The sequence below is a fragment of the Notolepis coatsorum genome (genome assembly GCF_963971535.1).
Source record: "Notolepis coatsorum genome assembly, chromosome: 3".
NCBI classification, from domain to species: domain Eukaryota; kingdom Metazoa; phylum Chordata; class Actinopteri; order Aulopiformes; family Paralepididae; genus Notolepis; species Notolepis coatsorum.
The window spans coordinates 77,391,532-77,410,607 of NC_140167.1; positions in this window are offsets into that span (position 1 = coordinate 77,391,532).

Here is a 19,076-nt window from a genome sequence, read left to right on the forward strand (position 1 = left end):
TGTTTTGCTTAGGTTCAGTTTGAGGTGGTTGGACGTCATCCAGGCTGAGATGTCGGACAGACAGGCCGAGATCCGCTTAGAGACGTGGATATCTGAGGGAGGGAAGGAGAGGAAGAGTTGAGTATCGTCGGCATAACAATGGTAGGAGAAGCCATGAGACGTGATAATGTTACCCAGTGATTTAGTGTAGAGGGAGAAGAGAAGGGGTCCTAAAACCGAGCCCTGGGGGACACCCGTCCGCAGGGGGCGGGTGGCCGACAGGGTCCCTCTCCATGACACTTGGTAGGAGCGGTCATTGAGGTATGATGACAGCCATGTCAGCGCAGAGCCAGCCACTCCCATTCCTGCGAGGGCCGCAAGGAGGATCTGGTGGTTGACTGTGTCGAAGGCTGCAGATAGATCTAGGAGAATCAGGACAGAGGAGAGGCCTTTCGCTTTTGCTAAGTGAAGTGCCTCTGTGACCGCAATGAGGGCTGTCTCTGTGGAGTGACCAGTCCTGAAGCCTGACTGATTAGGGTCTAGGAGGTCATTCTGTAAGAGATAAGCAGTAAGTTGGTTGGATACAGCACGTTCAAGTGTTTTAGAAAGGAAGGAGAGAAGAGAGACAGGACGGTAGTTGCCTATGACGGTAGGGTTCAGGGTTGGTTTTTTTATGAGCGGCGTGACTCTGGCTTGTTTTAGGGAGGTGGGGACCACCCCCGAGTTGAGTGAGGAGTTGATGGTTGCAGTTAGGAATGGGAGGATGTCTGGTGCTATGGTCTGGAGGAGTGGGGAGGGTAGCTGGTCCAGCTGGCAAGTAGTCGGACGGTTTGACGTTACCAGTGTCAGGGTCTCTGCTTCTGTAATGGGAGAGAAAGATGACAGAGTGAAGGATGAGGTTCTCGATTCAGCATTTGGAATGGGTGGGGGTTGGGAGAAGGAGCTGCGGATGTTCTCCACTTTTTCCTCAAAGAAGATCGCAAAGTCTTCGGCAGAGAAAGATGAGGGAGGGGGGGTGGGGGGGGAGTGAGGAGGGAGGACATGGTAGCATGCAGTTTGCGAAGATTCTTGGCAGAGGCCTCGATCCTATGGTGGAAGAAAGAAGCTTTGGCATTAGTGATGGTTTTGGAGAATGTTAACAAGAGGTTGTGATATGTGTCGATGTCAGCAGTGAGGCGTGACTTTCTATACTTCCTTTCAGCTGCTCTCAGGACCTGTCTTTGTTCTCTCACTGGATCTGTCAGCCATGGACTGGGTGGGGAACGGCGGGCAGGTTTCTCAACGAGGGGACAGAGCTTGTCGAAGGAGGTTGCAAGGGCTGAAAGGAGGGTGGAGGTTGCCATCTCTGTGGAGAGAGCAGAGAAGGTGTCACTCAAAGGTAGAGCGGATAGTATGTCAGAGGAGAGGGTGGAGGGGGATAGGGAGGGCAGGTTGCGTCTGAGTGAGACTGTTTGAGTTGGGGTGAAGACCTTTCGGTTAAGCATGAGAGTTAGTGAGAAGGATATGAAGGAATGGTCAGATACATGTAGGGGAGTTACCGTGATGTTAATGATGCTGGAGTTACGGGAAAATATGAGATCCAAGGAGTTGCCTGCTTTGTGGGTGGGAGGCATGGCAGTGGGAGTCAGGTCAAACGATTGTAGGAGGGAGACTACTATGACTGACTGAGATGAGTCAGGCAGGTTGAAGTCGCCCAGTAGAAGGAGAGGGGTACCATCTTCCGGTAAGGAGCTAAGAAGCATGTCCAGCTCATCTGTGAAGTGATCGAGTGTACCTGGAGGGCGGTAGAGTGTAACAATGGTGAGATTGAAAGGATTAGAGACAGATACTGCATGATATTCGAGAGAGGAGAGTGACAGTTCTGGGAGTGGTGTTACGTTTGTAGCCCATGAAGGAGATGTCATGAGGGCAGTGCCTCCACCCCGTCTGGAAGGTCGAGGTGTGTGAGTGAAGTTATAGTTTGTAGATAATGCTGCAGGTGTTGATGAGTTATTGGGGGTTATCCAGGTCTCAGTTAGAGCCAGGAGCTGCAGATTTAGACTATGGGCGTAGGCAGTAATGAAGTCAGCTTTCTTGACTGCTGATTGACAATTCCATAAGCCTCCCCGTACTGTGACAGGTGTATTAGTGGCTGTAGGAGGGTAGGAGAGATTAGCCGGGTTGCTAGCAAACTGGCGTGGATGGGTAGAGTCAGTTCTGGAGGAGCAGATTGTGGATATAGGTATGAGACACATTGTCTTGTCAAGAGTGGCAGGGAGGAAGTAGAGAGATAGCAGTGTGGGAGGGAAATATAGGATTATGGTGTACTTAGCAGGAAAACTCCTCCTCTTTGTCCCTCTTCGTTTCTCGACGCTTCGCTGACGTTTTATACTGTATGTACTGCAGATACATGTTTTATACTGTATGTACTGCAGATACATGTTTAATACTGTATGTACTGTAGATACATGTTTAATACTGTATGTACTGTACTGCAGATACATGTTTAATACTGTATGTAGTGCAGATACATGTTTTATACTGTATGTACTGTAGATACATGTTTTATACTGTATGTACTGCAGATACATGTTTAATACTGTATGTACTGCAGATACATGTGTAATACTGTATGTACTGTACTGCAGATACATGTTTTATACTGTATGTACTGTAGATACATGTTTAATAATGTATGTACTGTAGACACATGTGTAATACGGTATGTACTGTACTGCAGATACATGTTTTATACTGTATGTACTGCAGATACATGTTTAATACTGTATGTACTGTACTGCAGATACATGTTTTATAATGTATGTACTGCAGATACATGTTTAATACTGTATGTACTGTACTGCAGATACATGTTTAATACTGTATGTACTGCAGATACATGTTTTATACTGTGTGTACTGTACTGCAGATACATGTTTAATACTGTATGTACTGCAGATACATGTTTTATACTGTGTGTACTGTACTGCAGATACATGTTTAATACTGTATGTACTGCAGATACATGTTTAATACTGTATGCACTGTACTGCAGATACATGTTTAATACTGTGTATACTGTACTGCAGATACATGTTTAATACTGTATGTACTGTACTGCAGATACATGTTTTATACTGTAGGTACTGATGATACATGTTTTATACTGTATGTACTGCAGATACATGTTTTGTACTGTATGTACTGTACTGCAGATACATCTTTTGTATGTCCTAGAGACAGAGGATCAGAAAGATGTATCCTGCAGACATGACAAGATAACGTTTACAGGATGAAAAGATAACGTTTACAGGATGAAAAGATAATGTTTACAGGATGAAAAGATAACGTTTAGAGGATGAAAATATAACGTTTACAGGATGAAAAGATAACGTTTACAGGATGAAAAGATAACGTTTAGAGGATGAATAGATATCGTTTAGAAGATAACGTTTAGAGGATGAAAAGATAATGTTTACAGGATGAAAAGATAATCTTTAGAGGATGAAAAGATAAAGTTTAAAGGATGAAAAGATAGATAACGTTTACAGGATGAAAAGATAGATAACGTTTACAGGATGAAAATAGAGGATGAAAAGATAACATTTAGTGAAAATGATATATGAACACTCTGCTTGCCACCTTTAAGAAATGTTTTTAATGTTGATAAATACTGATTGTAAGCAGCCAGGAAATAATACAAGAATAGCAACACAATAGTTGTGGAAACATTACATCCTGGTTCCCCTTATGTTCCATAAATACATCAGTGGTCAGCTGATCATGTTGATTGATAATGACTGAGCTGATCATGTTGATTGGTAATGACTGTACTGATCATGTTGATTCCTACTGATCGTGTTGTTTGATAATGACTGGGCTGATCATGTTGATTGGTAATGACTGTACTTGTCATGATGTTTGATAATGACTGGGTTGATCATGTTGATTGATAATGACTTTACTGATCATGATGTTTGATAATGACTGGGCTGATCATAAAAAGAGTATAGATAACTACAGTGTGGGTGGCAACCTGGCTTCGCCAGGTCACCCACAGTAATAACTCTGGTGTCTTTCTGCAGTGGTTCCACCACCAGGGGACGTCAGGGCAGACCCGACGTCCCCGACGTCAGTGAGGGTGTCATGGCAGCGGGTGGACCCCGTGGTCCTCTACCAGGTGAGCGTCAGTGTGCAGGGGGAACCGGCCACGCTGCTGTTCCAGGTGAACGTCCCAGACACCCACCTGGACATACAAGACATGCTGCCCTGCTCCACATATCTCGTATCCATCTCCTCACTCAATGACTTCCTGGTGCCGGGCGAGCCCTCACATTTCACCTACACCACCAACAGTGAGTATAACGAGGCCAGCGTATCAATACCAGGGCGATTAGGATCTAGGTCAGGTATTCAGACACACAGAATATAATCCCTCAGAGGGAACAGCGTGCCAACGCCAGCCTTGTTTTTCACATCTGTCATGTTAGTATGAAAAAACACTATTCATAGATTTGTCACAAATGGAGAGGTGATTGCGTGAAGACGCTCATAGCTAAACCATATTCCTTGTAAGACATGTAGAATGTAGAATATAGATAGAATGTCTGTAGAATAGATGTAGATCGAATGTCTGGAATATATGTGGAATGTATGTAGAATGTCTGTAGAATATAGATAGAATGTATATAGAATAGATGTAGATCGATCGAATGTCTGGATTATATGTGGAATGTAGAATATAGATTTAATGGCTGTAGAATATATACTGTATGTAGAATATAGATATAATGTCTGTAGAATAATGTAGAAAGTCTGTAGAATATCATGTCTGTAGAATATATAATGCCTGTAGAATACCTGTATACTGTATGTATGTGGAATATATGTAGAATGTCTGTAGAATATGTAGAATGTCTGTAGAATGTATATAGAATACTGTATAAACCTTGAGGTGGATGTAACGGTAATAATGTAGACAGATATAACAGTAATGATGTAGACAGATATAGACAGTAATAATGTAGACAGATAATAGTAATAATGTAGACAGATATATAACAGTAATAATGTAGATAGGTATAACAGTAATAATCTAGACAGGTATAACAGTAATAATGTAGACAGATATAACAGTAATAATGTAGAAAGATATATAACAGTAATAATGTAGACAGATATAACAGTAATAATCTAGACAGGTATAACAATAATAATGTAGACAGATATAACAGTAATAATGTAGACAGGTATAACAGTAATAATGTAGCCAGGTATAACAGTAATAATGTAGACAGATATAACAGTAATAATGTAGACAGATATAACAGTAATAATGTAGACAGATATAACAGTAATAATGTAGACAGATATAACAGTAATAATGTAGACAGATATAACAGTAATAATGTAGACAGATATAACAGTAATAATGCAGAAAGATATAACAGTAATAATGTAGACAGATATAACACTAATAATGTAGACAGATATAACAGTAATAATGTAGACAGATATACCAGTAATATAATAATGTAGACAGATATAACAGTAATAATGTAGACAGATATAACAGTAATAATCTAAACAGATATAACAGTAATAATGTAGACAGATATAACAGTAATAATGTAGACAGGTATAACAGTAATAATGTAGACAGATATAACAGTAATAATCTAGACAGGTATAACAATAATAATGTAGACAGATATAACAGTAATAATGTAGACAGGTATAACAGTAATAATGTAGCCAGGTATAACAGTAATAATGTAGACAGATATAACAGTATTAATGTAGACAGATATAACAGTAATAATGTAGACAGATATAACAGTAATAATGTAGACAGATATAACAGTAATAATGTAGACAGATATAACAGTAATAATGCAGACAGATATAACAGTAATAATGTAGACAGATATAACAGTAATAATGTAGACATATATAACAGTAATAATGTAGACAGATATAACAGTAATAATGCAGCCAGATATAACAGTAATAATGTAGACAGATATAACACTAATAATGTAGACAGATATAACAGTAATAATGTAGACAGATATAACAGTAATAATCTAAACAGATATAACAGTAATAATGTAGACAGATATAACAGTAATAATGTAGACAGGTATAACAGTAATAATGTAGACAGATATAACAGTAATAATCTAGACAGGTATAACAATAATAATGTAGACAGATATAACAGTAATAATGTAGACAGGTATAACAGTAATAATGTAGCCAGGTATAACAGTAATAATGTAGACAGATATAACAGTAATAATGTAGACAGATATAACAGTAATAATGTAGACAGATATAACAGTAATAATGTAGACAGATATAACAGTAATAATGTAGACAGATATAACAGTAATAATGCAGACAGATATAACAGTAATAATGTAGACAGATATAACACTAATAATGTAGACAGATATAACAGTAATAATGTAGACAGATATAACAATAATCTAAACAGATATAACAGTAATAATGTAGACAGATATACCAGTAATAATGTAGACAGATATAACAGTAATAATGTAGACAGATATAACAGTAATAATGTAGACAGATATAACAGTAATAATCTAAACAGATATAACAGTAATAATGTAGACAGATATAACAGTAATAATGTAGACAGATATAACAGTCATAATCTAGACAGGTATAACAGTAATAATGTAGACAGATATAACAGTAATAATCTAGACAGGTATAACAGTAATAATGTAGACAGATATAACAGTAATAATCTAGACAGATATAACAGTAATAATCTAGACAGATATAACAATAATAATGTAGACAGATATATAACAGTAATAGACAGATATAACAGTAATAATGTAGACAGATATAACAGTAATAATGTAGACAGCTATAACAGTAATAATGTAGACAGGTATAACAGTAATAATGTAGACAGGTATACCAGTAATAATCTAGACAGATATAACAGTAATAATGTAGACAGATATAACAGTAATAATCTAGACTGATATAACAGTAATAATGTAGACAGGTATAACAGTAATAATATAGACGGATATAACAGTAATAATGTAGACAGATATAACAGTAATAATCTAGAGAGATATAACAGTAATAATGTAGACAGGTATACCAGTAATAATGTAGACAGGTATAACAGTAATAATCTAGACAGATATAACAGTAATAATCTAGACAGATATAACAGTAATAATGTAGACAGGTATAACAGTAATAATGTAGACAGGTATAACAGTAATAATGTAGACAGATATAACAGTAATAATCTAGACTGATATAACAGTAATAATGTAGACAGATATAACAGTAATAATGTAGACAGATATAACAGTAATAATGTAGACAGATATAACAGTAATAATGTAGACAGATATAACAGTAATAATGTAGACAGGTATAACAGTAATAACGTAGACAGATATAACAGTAATAATCTAGACAGATATAACAGTAATAATGTAGACAGATATAACAGTAATAATGTAGACAGGTATAACAGTAATAATGTAGACAGGTATAACAGTAATAATGTAGACAGATATAACAGTAATAATGTAGACAGGTATAACAGTAATAATGTAGACAGGTATAACAGTAATAATCTAGACAGATATAACAGTAATAATCTAGACAGATATAACAGTAATAATCTAGACAGATATAACAGTAATAATGTAGACAGATATAACAGTAATAATGTAGACAGATATAACAGTAATAATGTAGACAGATATAACAGTAATAATGTAGACAGGTATAACAGTAATAATGTAGACAGATATAACAGTAATAATCTAGACAGGTATAACAATAATAATGTAGACAGATATAACAGTAATAATGTAGACAGGTATAACAGTAATAATGTAGCCAGGTATAACAGTAATAATGTAGACAGATATAACAGTAATAATGTAGACAGATATAACAGTAATAATGTAGACAGATATAACAGTAATAATGTAGACAGATATAACAGTAATAATGTAGACAGATATAACAGTAATAATGCAGACAGATATAACAGTAATAATGTAGACAGATATAACACTAATAATGTAGACAGATATAACAGTAATAATGTAGACAGATATAACAATAATCTAAACAGATATAACAGTAATAATGTAGACAGATATACCAGTAATAATGTAGACAGATATAACAGTAATAATGTAGACAGATATAACAGTAATAATGTAGACAGATATAACAGTAATAATCTAAACAGATATAACAGTAATAATGTAGACAGATATAACAGTAATAATGTAGACAGATATAACAGTCATAATCTAGACAGGTATAACAGTAATAATGTAGACAGATATAACAGTAATAATCTAGACAGGTATAACAGTAATAATGTAGACAGATATAACAGTAATAATCTAGACAGATATAACAGTAATAATCTAGACAGATATAACAATAATAATGTAGACAGATATATAACAGTAATAGACAGATATAACAGTAATAATGTAGACAGATATAACAGTAATAATGTAGACAGCTATAACAGTAATAATGTAGACAGGTATAACAGTAATAATGTAGACAGGTATACCAGTAATAATCTAGACAGATATAACAGTAATAATGTAGACAGATATAACAGTAATAATCTAGACTGATATAACAGTAATAATGTAGACAGGTATAACAGTAATAATATAGACGGATATAACAGTAATAATGTAGACAGATATAACAGTAATAATCTAGAGAGATATAACAGTAATAATGTAGACAGGTATACCAGTAATAATGTAGACAGGTATAACAGTAATAATCTAGACAGATATAACAGTAATAATCTAGACAGATATAACAGTAATAATGTAGACAGGTATAACAGTAATAATGTAGACAGGTATAACAGTAATAATGTAGACAGATATAACAGTAATAATCTAGACTGATATAACAGTAATAATGTAGACAGATATAACAGTAATAATGTAGACAGATATAACAGTAATAATGTAGACAGATATAACAGTAATAATGTAGACAGATATAACAGTAATAATGTAGACAGGTATAACAGTAATAACGTAGACAGATATAACAGTAATAATCTAGACAGATATAACAGTAATAATGTAGACAGATATAACAGTAATAATGTAGACAGGTATAACAGTAATAATGTAGACAGGTATAACAGTAATAATGTAGACAGATATAACAGTAATAATGTAGACAGGTATAACAGTAATAATGTAGACAGGTATAACAGTAATAATCTAGACAGATATAACAGTAATAATCTAGACAGATATAACAGTAATAATGTAGACAGATATAACAGTAATAATGTAGACAGATATAACAGTAATAATGTAGACAGATATAACAGTAATAATGTAGACAGATATAACAGTAATAATGTAGACAGGTATAACAGTAATAATGTAGACAGATATAACAGTAATAATGTAGACAGATATAACAGTAATAATCTAAACAGATATAACAGTAATAATGTAGACAGATATAACAGTAATAATGTAGACAGATATATAACAGTACTAATGTAGACAGATATATAACAGTAATAATCTAAACAGATATAACAGTAATAATGTAGACAGATATAACAGTAATAATGTAGACAGATATATAACAGTACTAATGTAGACAGATATAACAGTAATAATCTAAACAGATATAACAGTAATAATGTAGACAGATATAACAGTAATAATGTAGACAGATATAACTAATAATGTAGACAGATATAACAGTAATAATGTAGACAGATATAACAGTAATAATCTAGACAGATATAACAGTAATGACAGATATATAACAGTAATAATGTAGACAGATATAACAGTAATAATCTAAACAGATATAACAGTAATAATGTAGACAGATATAACAGTAATAATGTAGACAGATATAACTAATAATTAGGGATGCTCGATATTGGCTTTTTTACCGATACCGATATACCGATATTGTCCAACTCTTAATTTCCGATACCGATATCAACCGATATCAACCGATACCGATATATGCAGGGTTTCCCGCCCCAAAAAATTGAATAATTTCAGGTAATTAACATTAAATATCTCTTGTTGTGGAATTAACACAACATTATGCATACTTTTGACAATAAATAAAATCAGAATTTGTTCTTACTTGCTTGGCTGGGTAAATAAAGGTTATAGAAATGTAAAAAAAATTAATAAAAAGAAATAATTGAAAACCGATACCGATATTTTCCGATATCACATTTTAATGCCGATATCGGCCGATAATATCGGTAGGCCGATAATATCGGACATCCCTACTAATAATCTAGACAGATATAACAGTAATAATGTAGACAAATATAAGAGTAATACTCTAGACAGATATAACAGTAATAATGTAGACAGATATAACAGTAATAATGTAGACAGACATAACAGTAATAATGTAGACAGGTATAACAGTAATAATGTAGACAGATATATAACAGTAATAATGTAGCCAGATATAACAGTAATGTAGACAGATATAACAGTAATAATCTAGACAGATATAACAGTAATAATGTAGACAGATATACCTAATAATCTAGACAGATATAACAGTAATAATCTAGACAGATATAACAGTAATAATGTAGACAGATATAACAGTAATAATGTAGACAGATGTAGACAGATATAACAGTAATAATGTAGACAGGTATAACAATAATAGTGTAGACAGATATAACAGTAATAATGTAGACAGATATAACAGTAATAATGTAGACAGATATAACAGTAATAATGTAGACAGATATAACAGTAATAATCTAGACAGATATAACAGTAATAATGTAGACAGATATAACAGTAATAATGTAGACAGATATAACAGTAATAATGTAGACAGATATAACAATAATAATGTAGACCGATATAACAGTAATAATGTAGACAGGTATAACAGTAATAATGTAGGCAGATATAACAGTAATAATGTAAACAGATATAACAGTAATAATGTAGACAGATATAACAGTAATAATGTAGACAGGTATAACAGTAATAATGTAGACAGGTATACAGATATAACAGTAATAATGTAGACAGATATAACAGTAATAATGTAGACAGATATAACAGTAATAATCTAGACAGATATAACAGTAATAATGTAGACAGATATAACAGTAATAATGTAGACAGGTATAACAATAATAGTGTAGACAGATATAACAGTAATAATGTAGACAGATATAACAGTAATAATGTAGACAGATATAACAGTAATAATGTAGACAGATATAACACTAATAATGTAGACAGATATAACAGTAATAATGTAGACAGATATAACAGTAATAATGTAGACAGGTATAACAGTAATAATCTAGACAGATATAACAGTAATAATGCAGCCAGATATAACAGTAATAATGTAGACAGATATAACACTAATAATGTAGACAGATATAACAGTAATAATGTAGACAGATATAACAGTAATAATCTAAACAGATATAACAGTAATAATGTAGACAGATATAACAGTAATAATGTAGACAGGTATAACAGTAATAATCTAGACAGGTATAACAATAATAATGTAGACAGATATAACAGTAATAATGTAGACAGGTATAACAGTAATAATGTAGCCAGGTATAACAGTAATAATGTAGACAGATATAACAGTAATAATGTAGACAGATATAACAGTAATAATGTAGACAGATATAACAGTAATAATGTAGACAGATATAACAGTAATAATGTAGACAGATATAACAGTAATAATGTAGACAGATATAACAGTAATAATGTAGACAGGTATAACAGTAATAATGTAGACAGGTATAACAGTAATAATCTAGACAGATATAACAGTAATAATCTAGACAGATATAACAGTAATAATGTAGACAGATATAACAGTAATAATGTAGACAGATATAACAGTAATAATGTAGACAGGTATAACAGTAATAATCTAGACAGATATAACAGTAATAATGCAGCCAGATATAACAGTAATAATGTAGACAGATATAACACTAATAATGTAGACAGATATAACAGTAATAATGTAGACAGATATAACAGTAATAATCTAAACAGATATAACAGTAATAATGTAGACAGGTATAACAGTAATAATGTAGACAGATATAACAGTAATAATCTAGACAGGTATAACAATAATAATGTAGACAGATATAACAGTAATAATGTAGACAGGTATAACAGTAATAATGTAGCCAGGTATAACAGTAATAATGTAGACAGATATAACAGTAATAATGTAGACAGATATAACAGTAATAATGTAGACAGATATAACAGTAATAATGTAGACAGATATAACAGTAATAATGTAGACAGATATAACAGTAATAATGCAGACAGATATAACAGTAATAATGTAGACAGATATAACACTAATAATGTAGACAGATATAACAGTAATAATGTAGACAGATATAACAATAATCTAAACAGATATAACAGTAATAATGTAGACAGATATAACAGTAATAATGTAGACAGATATAACAGTAATAATGCAGCCAGATATAACAGTAATAATGTAGACAGATATAACACTAATAATGTAGACAGATATAACAGTAATAATGTAGACAGATATAACAGTAATAATCTAAACAGATATAACAGTAATAATGTAGACAGGTATAACAGTAATAATGTAGACAGATATAACAGTAATAATCTAGACAGGTATAACAATAATAATGTAGACAGATATAACAGTAATAATGTAGACAGGTATAACAGTAATAATGTAGCCAGGTATAACAGTAATAATGTAGACAGATATAACAGTAATAATGTAGACAGATATAACAGTAATAATGTAGACAGATATAACAGTAATAATGTAGACAGATATAACAGTAATAATGTAGACAGATATAACAGTAATAATGCAGACAGATATAACAGTAATAATGTAGACAGATATAACACTAATAATGTAGACAGATATAACAGTAATAATGTAGACAGATATAACAATAATCTAAACAGATATAACAGTAATAATGTAGACAGATATAACAGTAATAATGTAGACAGATATAACAGTAATAATGTAGACAGATATAACAGTAATAATGTAGACAGATATAACAGTAATAATCTAAACAGATATAACAGTAATAATGTAGACAGATATAACAGTAATAATGTAGACAGATATAACAGTCATAATCTAGACAGGTATAACAGTAATAATGTAGACAGATATAACAGTAATAATCTAGACAGGTATAACAGTAATAATCTAGACAGATATAACAATAATAATGTAGACAGATATATAACAGTAATAGACAGATATAACAGTAATAATGTAGACAGATATAACAGTAATAATGTAGGCAGATATAACAGTAATAATGTAGACAGGTATAACAGTAATAATGTAGACAGGTATAACAGTAATAATGTAGACAGATATAACAGTAATAATGTAGACAGATATAACAGTAATAATCTAGACTGATATAACAGTAATAATGTAGACAGGTATAACAGTAATAATATAGACAGATATAACAGTAATAATCTAGAGATATATAACAGTAATAATGTAGACAGATATAACAGTAATAATCTAGAGATATATAACAGTAATAATGTAGACAGGTATAACAGTAATAATGTAGACAGGTATAACAGTAATAATCTAGACAGATATAACAGTAATAATCTAGACAGATATAACAGTAATAATGTAGACAGGTATAACAGTAATAATGTAGACAGGTATAACAGTAATAATGTAGACAGATATAACAGTAATAATCTAGACTGATATAACAGTAATAATGTAGACAGATATAACAGTAATAATGTAGACAGATATAACAGTAATAATGTAGACAGATATAACAGTAATAATGTAGACAGATATAACAGTAATAATGTAGACAGGTATAACAGTAATAACGTAGACAGATATAACAGTAATAATCTAGACAGATATAACAGTAATAATGTAGACAGATATAACAGTAATAATGTAGACAGGTATAACAGTAATAATGTAGACAGGTATAACAGTAATAATGTAGACAGATATAACAGTAATAATGTAGACAGGTATAACAGTAATAATGTAGACAGGTATAACAGTAATAATCTAGACAGATATAACAGTAATAATCTAGACAGATATAACAGTAATAATGTAGACAGATATAACAGTAATAATGTAGACAGATATAACAGTAATAATCTAGACAGATATAACAGTAATAATGTAGACAGGTATAACAGTAATAATGTAGACAGATATAACAGTAATAATGTAGACAGATATAACAGTAATAATCTAAACAGATATAACAGTAATAATGTAGACAGATATAACAGTAATAATGTAGACAGATATATAACAGTACTAATGTAGACAGATATATAACAGTAATAATCTAAACATATATAACAGTACTAATGTAGACAGATATAACAGTAATAATCTAAACAGATATAACAGTAATAATGTAGACAGATATAACAGTAATAATGTAGACAGATATAACTAATAATCTAGACAGATATAACAGTAATAATGTAGACAGATATAACAGTAATAATCTAGACAGATATAACAGTAATGACAGATATATAACAGTAATAATGTAGACAGATATAACAGTAATAATCTAAACAGATATAACAGTAATAATGTAGACAGATATAACAGTAATAATGTAGACAGATATAACTAATAATTAGGGATGCTCGATATTGGCTTTTTTACCGATACCGATATACCGATATTGTCCAACTCTTAATTTCCGATACCGATATCAACCGATATCAACCGATACCGATATATGCAGGGTTTCCCGCCCCAAAAAATTGAATAATTTCAGGTAATTAACATTAAATATCTCTTGTTGTGGAATTAACACAACATTATGCATACTTTTGACAATAAATAAAATCAGAATTTGTTCTTACTTGCTTGGCTGGGTAAATAAAGGTTATAGAAATGTAAAAAAAATAAATAAAAAGAAATAATTGAAAACCGATACCGATATTTTCCGATATCACATTTTAATGCCGATATCGGCCGATAATATCGGTAGGCCGATAATATCGGACATCCCTACTAATAATCTAGACAGATATAACAGTAATAATGTAGACAAATATAACAGTAATACTCTAGACAGATATAACAGTAATAATGTAGACAGATATAACAGTAATAATGTAGACAGACATAACAGTAATAATGTAGACAGGTATAACAGTAATAATGTAGACAGATATATAACAGTAATAATGTAGACAGATATAACAGTAATGTAGACAGATATAACAGTAATAATCTAGACAGATATAACAGTAATAATGTAGACAGATATACCTAATAATCTAGACAGATATAACAGTAATAATCTAGACAGATATAACAGTAATAATGTAGACAGATATAACAGTAATAATGTAGACAGATGTAGACAGATATAACAGTAATAATGTAGACAGGTATAACAATAATAGTGTAGACAGATATAACAGTAATAATGTAGACAGATATAACAGTAATAATGTAGACAGATATAACAGTAATAATGTAGACAGATATAACAGTAATAATGTAGACAGATATAACAGTAATAATCTAGACAGATATAACAGTAATAATGTAGACAGATATAACAGTAATAATGTAGACAGATATAACAGTAATAATGTAGACAGATATAACAGTAATAATGTAGACCGATATAACAGTAATAATGTAGACAGGTATAACAGTAATAATGTAGGCAGATATAACAGTAATAATGTAAACAGATATAACAGTAATAATGTAGACAGATATAACAGTAATAATGTAGACAGGTATAACAGTAATAATGTAGACAGGTATACAGATATAACAGTAATAATGTAGACAGATATAACAGTAATAATGTAGACAGATATAACAGTAATAATCTAGACAGATATAACAGTAATAATCTAAACAGATATAACTGTAATAATCTAAACAGATATAACAGTAATAATGTAGACAGATTTAACTAATAATCTAAACAGATATAACAAATAATCTAAACAGATATAACAGTAATAATCTAGACAGATATAACAGTAATAATGTAGACAGATATAACTAATAATGTAGACAGATATATAACAGTAATAATGTAGACAGATATAACAGTAATAATCTAGACAGGTATAACAATAATAATGTAGACAGATAAAACAGTAATAATGTAGACAGGTATAACAGTAATAATGTAGCCAGGTATAACAGTAATAATGTAGACAGATATAACAGTAATAATGTAGACAGATATAACAGTAATAATGTAGACAGATATAACAGTAATAATGTAGACAGATATAACAGTAATAATGTAGACCGATATAACAGTAATAATGTAGACAGGTATAACAGTAATAATGTAGGCAGATATAACAGTAATAATGTAAACAGATATAACAGTAATAATGTAGACAGATATAACAGTAATAATGTAGACAGGTATAACAGTAATAATGTAGACAGGTATACAGATATAACAGTAATAATGTAGACAGATATAACAGTAATAATCTAGACAGATATAACAGTAATAATCTAAACAGATATAACTGTAATAATCTAAACAGATATAACAGTAATAATGTAGACAGATTTAACTAATAATCTAAACAGATATAACAAATAATCTAAACAGATATAACAGTAATAATCTAGACAGATATAACAGTAATAATGTAGACAGATATAACTAATAATGTAGACAGATATATAACAGTAATAATGTAGACAGATATAACAGTAATAATCTAGACAGGTATAACAATAATAATGTAGACAGATAAAACAGTAATAATGTAGACAGGTATAACAGTAATAATCTAGACAGGTATAACAATAATAATGTAGACAGATATAACAGTAATAATGTAGACAGATATAACAGTAATAATCTAGACAGGTATAACAATAATAATGTAGACAGATATAACAGTAATAATGTAGACAGGTATAACAGTAATAATGTAGCCAGGTATAACAGTAATAATGTAGACAGATATAACAGTAATAATGTAGACAGATATAACAGTAATAATGTAGACAGATATAACAGTAATAATGTAGACAGATATAACAGTAATAATGTAGACAGATATAGCAGTAATAATGCAGACAGATATAACAGTAATAATGTAGACAGATATAACACTAATAATGTAGACAGATATAACAGTAATAATGTAGACAGATATAACAGTAATAATCTAAACAGATATAACAGTAATAATGTAGACAGATATAACAGTAATAATGTAGACAGGTATAACAGTAATAATGTAGACAGATATAACAGTAATAATCTAGACAGGTATAACAATAATAATGTAGACAGATATAACAGTAATAATGTAGACAGGTATAACAGTAATAATGTAGCCAAGTATAACAGTAATAATGTAGACAGATATAACAGTAATAATGTAGACAGATATAACAGTAATAATGTAGACAGATATAACAGTAATAATGTAGACAGATATAACAGTAATAATGTAGACAGATATAACAGTAATAATGCAGACAGATATAACAGTAATAATGTAGACAGATATAACAGTAATAATGTAGACAGATATAACAGTAATAATGCAGACAGATATAACAGTTGTAGACAGATATAACACTAATAATGTAGACAGATATAACAGTAATAATGTAGACAGATATAACAGTAATAATCTAGACTGATATAACAGTAATAATGTAGACAGATATAACAGTAATAATGTAGACAGATATAACAGTAATAATGTAGACAGATATAACAGTAATAATGTAGACAGATATAACAGTAATAATGTAGACAGGTATAACAGTAATAATGTAGACAGATATAACAGTAATAATCTAGACAGATATAACAGTAATAATGTAGACAGATCTAACAGTAATAATGTAGACAGGTATAACAGTAATAATGTAGACAGGTATAAGAGTAATAATGTAGACAGATATAACAGTAATAATGTAGACAGGTATAACAGTAATAATCTAGACAGATATAACAGTAATAATGTAGACAGATATAACAGTAATAATCTAGACAGATATAACAGTAATAATGTAGACAGATATAACAGTAATAATGTAGACAGATATAACAGTAATAATCTAGACAGATATAACAGTAATAATCTAGACAGATATAACAGTAATAATGTAGACAGGTATAACAGTAATAATGTAGACAGATATAACAGTAATAATCTAGACAGATATAACAGTAATAATGTAGACAGATATAACAGTAATAATGTAGACAGATATACCAGTAATAATGTAGACAGGTATAACAGTAATAATGTAGACAGATATAACAGTAATAATCTAGACAGATATAACAGTAATAATGTAGACAGATATAACAGTAATAATGTAGACAGGTATGACAATAATAATCTAGACAGATATAACAGTAATAATCTAGACAAATGTAACAGTAATAATCTAGACAGATATAACAGTAATAATGTAGACAGGTATAACAGTAATAATGTAGACAGATATAACAGTAATAATGTAGACAGATATAACAGTAATAATGTAGACAGATATAACAGTAATAATCTAGACTGATATAACAGTAATAATGTAGACAGATATAACGGTAATAATGTAGACAGGTATAACAGTAATAATGTAGACAGATATAACAGTAATAATCTAAACAGGTATAACAGTAATAATGTAGACAGATATAACAGTACTAATCTAGACAGATATAACAGTAAAAATGTAGACAGGTATAACAGTAATAATGTAGACAGATATAACAGTAATAATGTAGACAGATATAACAGTAATAATGTAGACAGATATAACAGTAATAATGTAGACAGATATATATATAACAGTAATAATCTAGACTGATATAACACTAATAATGTAGACAGGTATAACAGTAATAATGTAGACAGATATAACAGTAATAATGTAGACAGATATATAACAGTAATAATCTAGACAGGTATAACAGTAATAATGTAGACAGATATAACAGTAATAATCTAGAC